At 34.3% G+C, this 12,082-nt stretch overlaps 1 pseudogene; it reads left to right on the top strand.

Moving 5' to 3' along the window:
- The first annotated feature begins 9,840 nt into the window (after positions 1-9,840).
- Positions 9,841-11,028, top strand: LOC149544018 (leucoanthocyanidin reductase pseudogene; annotated as a pseudogene).
- Positions 11,029-12,082: the final 1,054 nt, after the last annotated feature.

The following is a 12,082-nucleotide window of genomic DNA, read 5'->3' as shown; positions in this document are numbered from 1 at the left end:
CCATGCCACCCCTATCTTGGGGTTTTCATTTCCAAGTGCTTACAGTCCACTAGAATTGCTACATAGCTATCCTATAGTGGGACATATTACTACACTAGATGTTGGGACTCAAAGGAGGAGCATGTTACTATGCCACCACTAATACATTTGGCATCGATTTGCGATGGCTAAGTGTCGCAATTGCGATGGCAATATGTCGCCACTGCGATGGTAGTAGATGTCATTATTTTTTAGTCACAAATTGCGACGTCTATCCTTAGACGTCACAATTTTGACACTTATTCATCACAATTTAACCATTCTAACCCAGCATGACTCCCATCGCAATGCATGCAGATCCCATCACAATTCTGACGTCTTCCCCACGCATTGCGATGGGGTGGCATTGGCATCTACCCATGGGTTTGCTGAGGCGAGAGCCTTTCCAGTTCTTCCCTGGGCGTCGCACTTGCGATGGCCTTGGAAAATTGTGACAAGGACGTGATGGTGCTAGCGGCATGGTAGCGTTGGTGTCAACGCCGCTGACCGTCGTAATGTTTCCAAATGTTTCACAATTGCGACGCAAAGTCAAGAATTGCGATGGTGTTGCTAAGCATGTGATGCACATTTCATCGCAATGCATGGGCGGACATTGCAATTGCAACATCTGTGGTTAGCAATATGGCAGGGCCACTGTGGCGGTGATGCCAACTGTCATTGCTGCTATAGTGGCCCCGCCACAAGCATGATGCATCATGGGGCATATGAATTCATATGCCCCCCAGGTGATAGAAAACATGCATTCTTTCCAAACGACAACAATCTCTTTTAGTGTTGCAGGTGTAAACAAAATATCCCAACAGGTAGAAAATTTGTCAAATGTCAATTTCATTTCAAAAAGTCTAGAAAAGAACACAAGTTCTAGCCAATCATGCAGCAAATCTAGATCATTAGCAGATCATGGTGCATCATGCTTACGACGAGGCCGCTTGTGTTGCTGCAACACTAAAAGAGATTGCTGTCATTTGGAAAGAATGCATGTTTTCTGTCACCTGGGGGGCATATGAATCTTGTAAGTGGTTTTCCTTTGGATGTCAAATGTTCAATGACACCCTCTTCTTTAGTTTAGAGCCATTATACTAAGATTCAGATCCACCTGCTATTTGAATGCTAGTTTTCTTATCTCGTATATAGAATAGCATGTAAGCTTTCTAGGAAAGCACACTTTTCTCACTGACTTAATAGACCTAGAGTACAAAATGTCATAAGAATAACTTCAATCAGTCTAAGCAACTTAAGTATAATTAGTGTTACCATATAAAGAAAAGTTCTACATAAAATTGTAGTTCTTTTGTGTATCCTGTTATACACAAATTATAATGAGCTTGCTCCACAAAATTAAACATGTCTTCACAACTATAGCAAATGTATACCCGATTATCATCTAAAGCATGCTAGATTCCTATGGATGAACGAATAAAGAAGAAATAATGAACAGAATGTGTGCTCCAGCCATCATGAACAAGAACACCATAAAGAGTGTTCTTAAAATTGCCCTCTTGTGGTTGATCAATAGACAGAGAAACTAGAATATCATTCAAATGTGCAATATTTATTAAAAAACTAGTAGATATTACAAAAAATATATTATTATATTCTACTGAAAATGTGATCCACTGGAAAATAATATTGTAAGGGCTACTTACATGTGAACTACTAACAAATGGTTTGAGATCCAACGTACAACCAAAGTCTACTTTTTTGTCAATTTTTCCTCCAGATCCAACTACACTGAAGTGCTTGAGATGAATTGCAAGAACATGTGGTGCTTTATCAATTTTGAGTTGTTCTAGAGCCTTCAATTTTACTTTGCATCATTCACATTGATCTCTTTTCACACCCCCATCTAACTGCTCCACTGCTGTGTAATGGGATAATGCTTTCAACAAGGAATCTGCTCGAATGATCTCTAGGCTCAAATCTAAGAAATGATCAAATTTATTTGAGCAATAAGAACATTGTGTGCACTTCACCTACAAGCTAGATTAAAGCAATTGTTAATGAATAAAATACTTTTCTAAGACTATAACCTAGAGTTCCCAGCATAAAAATAATTTTGAAAGGTTTAAGTGACTCAAAAAAGCAGAAATAATGACTAGAATGTGTGCTCCTGCCATCATGAACAAGAACACCATAATCTATCATTTTCTAACATCTTTTTACCCATTGTGTACCCATTGCACATCAATGTAGTATTGCTAGTTTTTTATTCATGTTATGCATGGCAAAAGAATACAGTAAGGGTCACATCAAAGTTTTCATTGGTAAGGAGAAACCCAAGAAATTACCCACCATATTACATGGGCCTAAGGAAAGCTTTATGCTTGACCAAAGGCAAGGCACCTGTAGCTAAAAGTCAGGATGATCGAACTGGAGTGAACAATGACTTTACAAAAAACACTTTGAAAACTTGTTAAGAAAATCTATCAACCTGCAATAAGATTGTATTAAAACTAGAATTATACAAATCCATATTATTAAAACTTAAAATACCTATCAGTATTAGGTGTTCAAAAAAGCACACGCCAGACACCTCTTGGAATGTTCAGGGCCTCCATAACCTTTGCTACAATAAGAAAGAAATCCAAATAATATTAAATCTTTGCTGAAACTCCAATTCACAAGGATGTATAGTTATGTTCTAATAATCAAATACTAACAGTAAAAAACACAAAGCTGAAATGGATATGTCGCTAGTTTTTCTCCATTCATTCATAAAACAAGGTTGATACTAAAATGTAAGTGTTTTCTCTTTAAATTATATCATGCTGATCACAAATACTAATCACAGATTAGTTATCCAAAAGGGTGCAATAATGAAAGAGGAGTCAAATACTAAAAGATGCAATGAAGAGTTGCAATTCTTCAAATGATATTAAAAAGGCATCAATAACCAGTCCAAGGACATTATTTAGACAGAAGATTACTTTATATTCTATACAGACATAAGTGGTATTAATCCACTAGACATCAGAAAGCCAGATCCCATGAGTACAATGATTAAGATCAGGAATAGTGACATATATATCACATAAGTAACAAGAGTTACATCAGAAATTGCAACAGTACAAATCACCCATCATTGGGTCATCACCATTACAAAGATATTATATCAGACAGAGATCAAATAAATATCCAACGTCTTTACAAACCAAATAGAATCAATCATATCACATTTCAATAAGGCAGATATCAGATACAGCGAATAACTTTAGACTAGTATGGTACATATCACTTTTACATTATGATAAATCTATAACAGTGATTACTTGGTCTTGCAAATTGCTCTACATAAATTCTAATGATACTTATTGCAGATCAGTAATCAACATTAGATCATCAGGATCTATGACATTAGGTCATTTAGTTGACTCTCACTATACTTCCAACTTCAATATATATAATCCTTGTTTAGTATTTGTTATTGATTGGATTGGGAATTTTCACAAAGTCATTTCCATCATTATTGGAAGTGTTTTTGGTTATCAAAGTTTGATTGAAGATATCAAAACTACTTAAAAAGACATTTGCATATTGTTCATCTATATTCTTTACCAAAGATCAGTTGCATCTCTCTAGCAGTGAATTAAAGAATATATCAGAAGCATGGGTGATATTACTTGTACATAACATCAAGATACATGCATAATTGCATTGATATATCTACCCCGAAAAAATATTGTTATTAATACCTAACATTTATTTGTGTCAAAATAAAGAATTGAGTATAAGTAATAATAGAAAGAAGTTTATTGTGATTTAAAATATAAAGATTTAGTCACAGACCCTTAGGAGTCATTTAAGGGAACATCAAACATTAGCTCTAACCTCAAATAAGGGATTATTAACAAGCTAAAAGTTATCCTTGTTTCTAAAGTCAAATCTCTCTTCTTCCAAACTTTCCTTGTCTGATTTCTCTGGACAACGTTTCAGGTCATAGGTCTCAGCTAGGTTGTCCACTTTATCATTTCTTCCTTGAAGTGTTTTGTTCCTACACCTTGATTTTCTATTTTTTATGTTTTCATGAACATCTATCAACTTATCATTTTTTCGCTTATATCAATCCAAGGTCCTACGATATATAGCTATTGATCTATTCTTTCTTACTATCTTGTTACCTCATCCTTAAAGGACTTCAATGCTATATGTTGAGATTTTTTACAAGGTAAATGTGAGTGAAGTTCTTGAAGCAATATTTGAATTACAATACTTAGTCTGAACAATCTCTCCTATTTAATTTTCTACAACTTCTCTCTTTCTTGTGAATCTATCATCTTGGCATGCCTAGATATCATAGAGCTCTTTCAACATCTTCAACATGATCCCTTAATTTCCCTAGTTCTTTGCTTGCCATAGTTTCATCAAAACATTTTCTCACCTAATTGTTCCTATCCTTCACTATCACATCTCTTTGTCTATCTTCCTTCAGGTGATTAGATTTGACACACAATGTATTTTTTGATTGGCTGACATTAGAAATATTACTCTTCTCATGCACAAACACTGACATGCTAGTCAATGTCATGTACTTTTTAAAAGGTGAAGGATAATTTTGATCAACATCCTTATCTCCAAGTAGCTTCACATAATCTAAATGATGACCCCTAGATTCAATCCCTACTATGTCATCCTCAATGTATGACATTGAGATGCAATAAGAACAATCTCATAATCATCATCAATCCATGCACTCATTTCATTTGTGAAAAAAGGAGGACTCAAAAAATTAACTGCTTCTATTCCTTCCAAGTGTCAAAAACTATTTTCTCTCCTTGTATCTTGTTACCACTATTTTTGGTGGTTTATTAAGGTTAGATTCTGAAAATCTTCCTCCCATTCACTTCCTAACATGGTTTTTTCTCATTCTTCCTTTTTCAAGTGAGGATTCAGTTTTTCCTCTTTCTTGGTTTAAATGTTGTGGTTGTTTTATGGAGACAAGTAGCTTTAGGATTTAAATTCTCCACCTCTAGCTCATGGAAACCCTTTGCTTCTACATATGCACGAATTGGTCTTTTGTACATAGCACTATGCATTGGAGTGGCAGTTAGATTTGTACTTTTTACACGACTTACCAATATTTGGCATGAGTAAATTGAAAAATAGAAATAAACACAATTTGAAAGTTAACATCGTGGATGGCCCCAACACATGAATATAGAAGATGGTCCCTCACAATGACCTTAAGGACAAAATTTTGAAGAAGTTTACAAGGACATAGACATAAGGCTGTTATCTTCACCTTTATACATTAGAAAAGTAACAACTTAGTACAAATAAATAAATCAATCAATCATTTACTAAAAATTTCAATTTATTTTCCAGCTTTTCAATCTCTAAATTTTGTCTTTGTAGATTTTTAGTGAGAAGATTGTGGTGCACAATCTTCGAAGTTTGCCAGCTCTATAGCAGTTCTAGTTGTGAGTGGAATTTGAGCACATTTGAAGCCCTCCACACTAAGAAGTGCAAAATACTGACTCAATAGTACTTAAATAACCCTGTTCTTGTGCAATACATTTAGCATCTACCTCTCATTGACCTTCATGGCATACTTTCATATTTAAATTCAACTGTCAATGATATGGATGAGCCTAAGAGACACTCTTTTTTAAGGAAGGTAAAACTAAAATTAATAAAGAAGTAGCAGAATGGGCAGAAGGTATAACCACATAAGAAGGCAGAAGGTATGTGAATGGATGTAGCTTCCTACAATATGCCTATTAAAGAGATAATTTTTCTCAAGTTGAATCAATATCATCAACTTCAAGAGCACCCACACAGCCACTAAGAAGTTCTACTCATAGAAGAAATTTGTAAAATATTAATTGTAATTGCAATTTTTTATCATATAACATCGTGATTGTATTAAGCTTCTTTATTGTTTGTGAATGAACGAAAAAAAACTTATTTGCTCTCTGATATCAGTTTTATAAATGTTGTTAAATGTGCTTTTTTATGTTTGGAAATTTTGTTGAGTTGAGTCCAAGTCAAATTTGGGTTTGTCAAGTTTTATAAAGTTACAATTTTCTTAATTAGTAACTAAGGAATAAATAATGAATTCATTAGTGATGTCACAGTCACCTTACTGCTCATGAAAAGTAACTCTTCTCCATTTTCACTCTTCCATGAGGTCACTTTTCCACCATACAACAATACCTACACAAATATAACATTAATAATTTATACATATGACCTAAAAGAGAATTGATAAATTGAAAATGACATGAGAACCACAACACAGATTAATCCATTAATTTCTATTGACACAATGTTAAAATCAAGGGATAGAGAAAATAAAAAGGAAATAGGAAGTATATCTAATGAGCCATATCAAATATAAGATCAAGGTTACATTAAAGCATCCTATGCTCGTAAACTAGTATCAGCAACCAGCAACAAATGACACAAGACCTGCTTGGACTTGTTACAATCCTAAAAACTAGAACCAATTATTTTTTCCTTTACTCACAAGGTTATAAAAACTACCATAACCAAAGTCCAAAAAATCCAAAATCCAAAAAGGCATGAATTGGAGAGAAAACTCAAAAGCTTGATAGAAAGAACTTAAAACAATAGATCGTTTCGAATCTCAGTACAACCTCAACGATGAACACAATTCAAGAACAAAACTTATTTATTGACCAAAAGAATACCTTAGAGCTTCTCTTAGATTGAGATTCTTGTGTAGATTTACTATTATTTGAACCAGACATTGATGTCCAGGCATGGTTCAGCATAACTTGAGTTTCTAAGCCTAACTTTCTAACCTCTGAAAATGGAAGTTCAAATGTCGATCCCAAAAAATTAGTTGAATAATTGACCTACAATAAAAGAAAGTGAGTAAAATTCATATACATATTCTATTAAACGTTTGAAGACATGAGATTTCTACATTCCATCAGGTGAAAATTGAAAGAGCTTCTAGTAGTAACTGTGTAGACATTTTTCAATCTAACTAAATCAAATTAAAACAAAAATTATGTTAAAACACCATACAATTAGAAGTTACAGACTGGACAACATTTTTGTAGTAATAGAATCTTGACAAAAACATAAACCATATCTAATATAATGCAATTACATACCTGGGTCTTCCCAAACAACTAAGTGGTTGGTCATGACTAAAAATCTGAAGTACAGGATCAAACATTGTTGGATAGAAAGGCTTCCCAGCTTCAAGCCATCCGATCTCATGTTCCAATCTGTGAAATTTTAAAAGGTTATTGTTTCAAGTGGTTCATTTACAAATCTTGTTTCATTTGAGATGGTTAAAAAATTGAATCTACCAAGAATAGCACATGTTAGGCGTTAGAAAGAACAAGGATTGGATGTTGGATGTTGTGTTGATGTGAAGGAGCAAGCTTATGTTCCCTTCACCATTGGATCGTATAATGATGTTGTGCTGTGTGACATTTTACCTTTGAGTGGTTGTCATATAATTTTAGGAAGGGCTTGGTAGGTTGAGAAGAGATCCCTACATGATGTTAGAAAGAACACCTACACTTTCACAAATAATGGAGAGAAGATGGTATTAACACCATTAGAGGAGCACAAGACAACTTCGAAGGTGTCAGCGAGCATTGACATCTTTGAGAGGGAAAGGTTCCTAAGAAAAGAGGAACATGGTGAAGCAATGGAAGATGTTTTGATAAAAAAGGATGATGCTTTGAATCAAATAGCTAATGAGAATGAGGTTGAGGAAAAGAACCTAGAAAAGGATGATATGAAGACAAGTTGTCCATTTGAAGGACAAATAACAAATGAGCAGCAATCAAGTGTTGAAGAGCAAGGAGAACCTAACACCAAAAAGGTTCAAAAGCTTGTAGTAGAGGTAAAGAGAAAGGATGCTGATGAAGACAGAAAAAGATCAGGACTTGAAGGGCTTGAGGGAAAGGAGATGATTGGAACAAAGATGAAAAGTACAAATGGTGATGTAAATCCCAAAGAAACAAGGCTTGGAGAAGCAGATATGATATTGATTAGTTCTATATGGTGTCCATTGAAAGTTGGACAAAGAAAATTCACAAAGACAATGATGACTGAATTGGATAGAACAGCCACCAACTAGGAGTTGGTATACCAAGGCAAATGGCAAGGGTGTGAAGACATGTTGTAGATAGCAGTAGAGGTCTTAAGGTGCAAAGAGAAGGATGAGAAGACAATGGAGATGAAGAGCCAAGGGAAGGCTAAACAAGGTGATTATATTCCAAGCATGGAGAAGTATGAAAATATGAGTCATTTTTGGTTAGTTATTCTAATTTTGTTGTAGGCATATGAGAATATGATAGAGATTCCTAGTGTGGGGAAAATAGAAATAATTGGTAAGAGTTATGTTCTAGAAGGAGCTTGTTATTGCTTCTTGTTTCTACCTATTGTTAGTATCTTATTGGGCTTCACTTTTTTTCGAGAATAGTTTAATATTCTCTACTAAATAGGGCCAACCACATGAAGGTGGAAGCTCATTTGGCCCCACCCCGCTCCCCCTAACATCACTCTACATTCCTCGCTAACATCTAACATTCATTCATTCTTTCAACCATTAATAAAATGTAACATTCAATCAATATCACATGATAACATTCAATCGTTATCACATGATAACATTCATTAACACATTAGATTCGTTATCATGCAACATTCATCAATATTCTGCATTAACACATAATTCATGAACATTCATTAGCACATAATTAAATTCATTGAGACATAAAATTCATTCATTATCAATTAAGGTATGTAGATGACAATCATTTCTTTTTTTTCTTTCTATTTCTTTTTTCTATGTAAGCTCTAAGAGGAGCATCAGTGTCATCATCAATTCCCCCCTCATCAGTTGTTCTGTTCTCTGTTCTTGATGATCTCAAATTCCTATGCTGTTGTAAAGGGGGGTCCTCTGCAATAACAAATAAAAGAGTTAAATTAAAAATAATTTATTATAATTGTTACAAGTATTTAATTATTTTAAATAACATAACTATGGCACTCTTTACCTGATCTGACCACATCATTTTGTCTGGACTTAATGTCAACACGGTCATGAACATCGACCCCTCAATCCTCTACAACTTCTATACAAAATGTTACTTTAATCCAAACACCAATTGCAGTTACATATAAAAAATTTAATAGCAAATGTATACCTCCACCATTGGGATGCACATCATGTGAACCTTCAGCATCCACAGATTGTGTAGAAGGATTGTCAGGCTGCATTCCAACATCCTACGCATTGTTATCATTGCTTGCTTAAAAAAGATATACTCACTTTATATTGGAACTTAACATCAAATAGACTAATTGGTAAAGTATTCAATTTGAAATAAATTTCATTTAGCTTATTTACCTATGGCTCAGATGCATCATTATTAGAACCTTCCACACTGATTTCAGCTTCTAGCCATTCAGCCACGGCTCTATAGCCTTGTTGGAAGCCAATTCTCTTATCCTCTTCTGTGAGGGATCTCTTGAACTCTGAGCCCTACATTTTTGCATGGTATGGTGAATTTTACTTGCATTGTTTCATCAACCAATGGAGGGTGGTTAAAATATCAACAACAAATCATCTATATCCATCACAATATAATAGGAGAAAAATCGAGCAGTTTTGATGGAGCAATCTACTATATAAATGTTGTGTGTTTGTATGCTTTTCTTGTACCAACATATTTTCTCCAAATTCTTAAGTTGGGTAAGAGTTAGTTCAGCTCTTTGGAAATAAAAATGGCTGCAAGTGTTGTTGCATTCCCTCATTCTTTCAATCACTACCTTTATTCTCAATTATTGGAGGAAAATTTAGTCTCAACCATGGCCTCCATTTGTGAGATTTCTCCATATGAGGATTTTGTGAATGAAGAGAAAAGTAAAATATTAGTGATTGGAGCCACTGGTTATATTGGTCACTTTGTTGCTCTTGCAGCTGTAAATGCAGGCCATTCTACCTATGCTCTCATTAGACCCATCACTGCCCATGATTCTACCAAAGAAAAGTGCCTCCATGAATTGAAAGATTCTAGTGTTAACATTGTCTATGTATGTCACTAGCTCTGTTCATAACTAAGATTTTGTGGTAGATATGTATGGCACAGTTGTAAAGTGTGTGTACTTGTTTAAAATATTGATTTTACAGACTATAGATTGTTTTGATTGGTCATATAGGTTTAGAATATATGATCAAGCTTTTCTTTTTTGTTCATGGTAACTACTATTGCAGCTATTTGCTAAATTGTTAGATAGCAGTCATCTCACGAATAATCATGTTTGACTGTCTTTTTGTGAAGTTGGGTATTTAGAAATTATGTTAAGAAGGGGTGTTCGGTAAGTGATCTCCTTATCAATGAGTCTAATTTGGTTGGGATCATGAGCTATATTATAGTTGTAAAAATTTGTGTCGTAATGGGTTTTATTAATGTCTACATGTTCTGTAATGGGTCTTATTAATGTGCATGTATATTGTAATGGGTGTTCTGCAGGGAGATTTAAGTGATCATAATTCAATGGTAAAGGCCATGCAAGGCATTGATATTGTTATTTCAATTGTGGGCGGTGGTCAACTTACAGATCAGCTTAAGATTGTAGATGCCATTAAAGAAATTGGCACTATTAAGGTCAGAACATAGGACCCTAACATTATTACCATGAATGCTTGTTAACTATAATAGTCTTAAGAATTGTTGAATTTTGATGCAGAGGTTTCTTCCTTTGGAATTCGGTCATGATATAGACAAAGCCAATCCAGTAGAACTAGGGCTAAGCTTTTACAAAGAAAAGAGAGTTGTTAGGAGGGCAATTGAGGCATCCAACATTCCATACACTTACATCTACTGCAATTCTATTGCTGGGTGGCCTTACTTTTATCATACCCATCCCTCTGAGCTTGCTCCTCCCCAAGATCAGTTTGAAATCTATGGAGATGGAAACATCAAGGGTGAGATTTTAAATAATGTCATATTAGTAAATGAAGGAATCTTCACTAATATAGATTGCAGAGTTTGACTTCAATTGTTGAATTGTTTATATTGAATATGAAAATCCACTACTATTATTATATTCTATTGACCTATTTATAATTGATGAGCTAAATAAGGGAGTCCTAGCATTTCCCATCACATTATATAAAAAATTTGATACAATTTTTCATTTACTAATACTTACAACTCTTGCTTGAAGTTTCAAAAAACCACCAGAGCTGAGCTTGTGTGTCCCGTGCTTTTCTGGTCTTGACTTTGTTGCCTTTGATGTGTCAGGAAATCTATGAAAAGTTTGAAATATGTTAGATAGTATAAATATAGAGGTTAATTAGTACATAATTATATTCTCAATAGTATCACATACCTTGCTGTACTCTCCATTGGTGTAATATTATTTTTCTTGTCAGCTTTATACTTTCCATCAGAAATCAGAGCCTGCCACTCAACCTCAAGAACATAGGGCAGACGCTCGTACCTGGGGTTATCCCGTAAATTTTTTTTGTACTGGTCCCTAATATACTTCAAACATAAACCAGCTTTTTTAAGGAGCTTGTTTCTCTCGAATGCATGAGGTCCAAAGAGTTGGGTCATGCTCTCTATAAGATCATCCTTCAAGGGTTTGCGTTGGTTATTCCACCTTTTAAGTAAAAAAAAAATGTTAGACTCATAAATGAAGTGAAGCTACCTTTAATATAGTTCAAGAAATGGATGAAAAGGAAAACTATTATAGCAATTATATGAAATCAAAATAGTGGTTTGGGGTTTTAGTTAGGATATGATGTTCCACCAAGTACACATGGTGGGCCCAAATATTCACAAACACTCATCACCAAGTTTTCTTCTAAAAAGATCATTCCCTACAAAACAATCATGGGATCATTAGTCAATAAAGAGTGATCAAAAACTAAAGTACTATTATATCACTATAGAATAATAATAACTTTAAAGTACCTGGAACTTTGGCTACTTTTAATGGAATGCCTTCATCATCACTGATGATCAATGTGACATCCTTTACCGTTCCCGTACTAGGAACATAGGAACATCCAGGAAATGATGCTACAGCTCCTATTGCAAAA

Source organism: Cupressus sempervirens, chromosome 8 (assembly GCF_028749045.1).
Source record: "Cupressus sempervirens isolate cs-2001-9-10 chromosome 8, ASM2874904v1, whole genome shotgun sequence".
NCBI lineage: Eukaryota > Viridiplantae > Streptophyta > Pinopsida > Cupressales > Cupressaceae > Cupressus > Cupressus sempervirens.
Note: the sequence above shows the minus strand (reverse complement) of the source record. Positions and strands in the feature narration are given on the sequence as shown.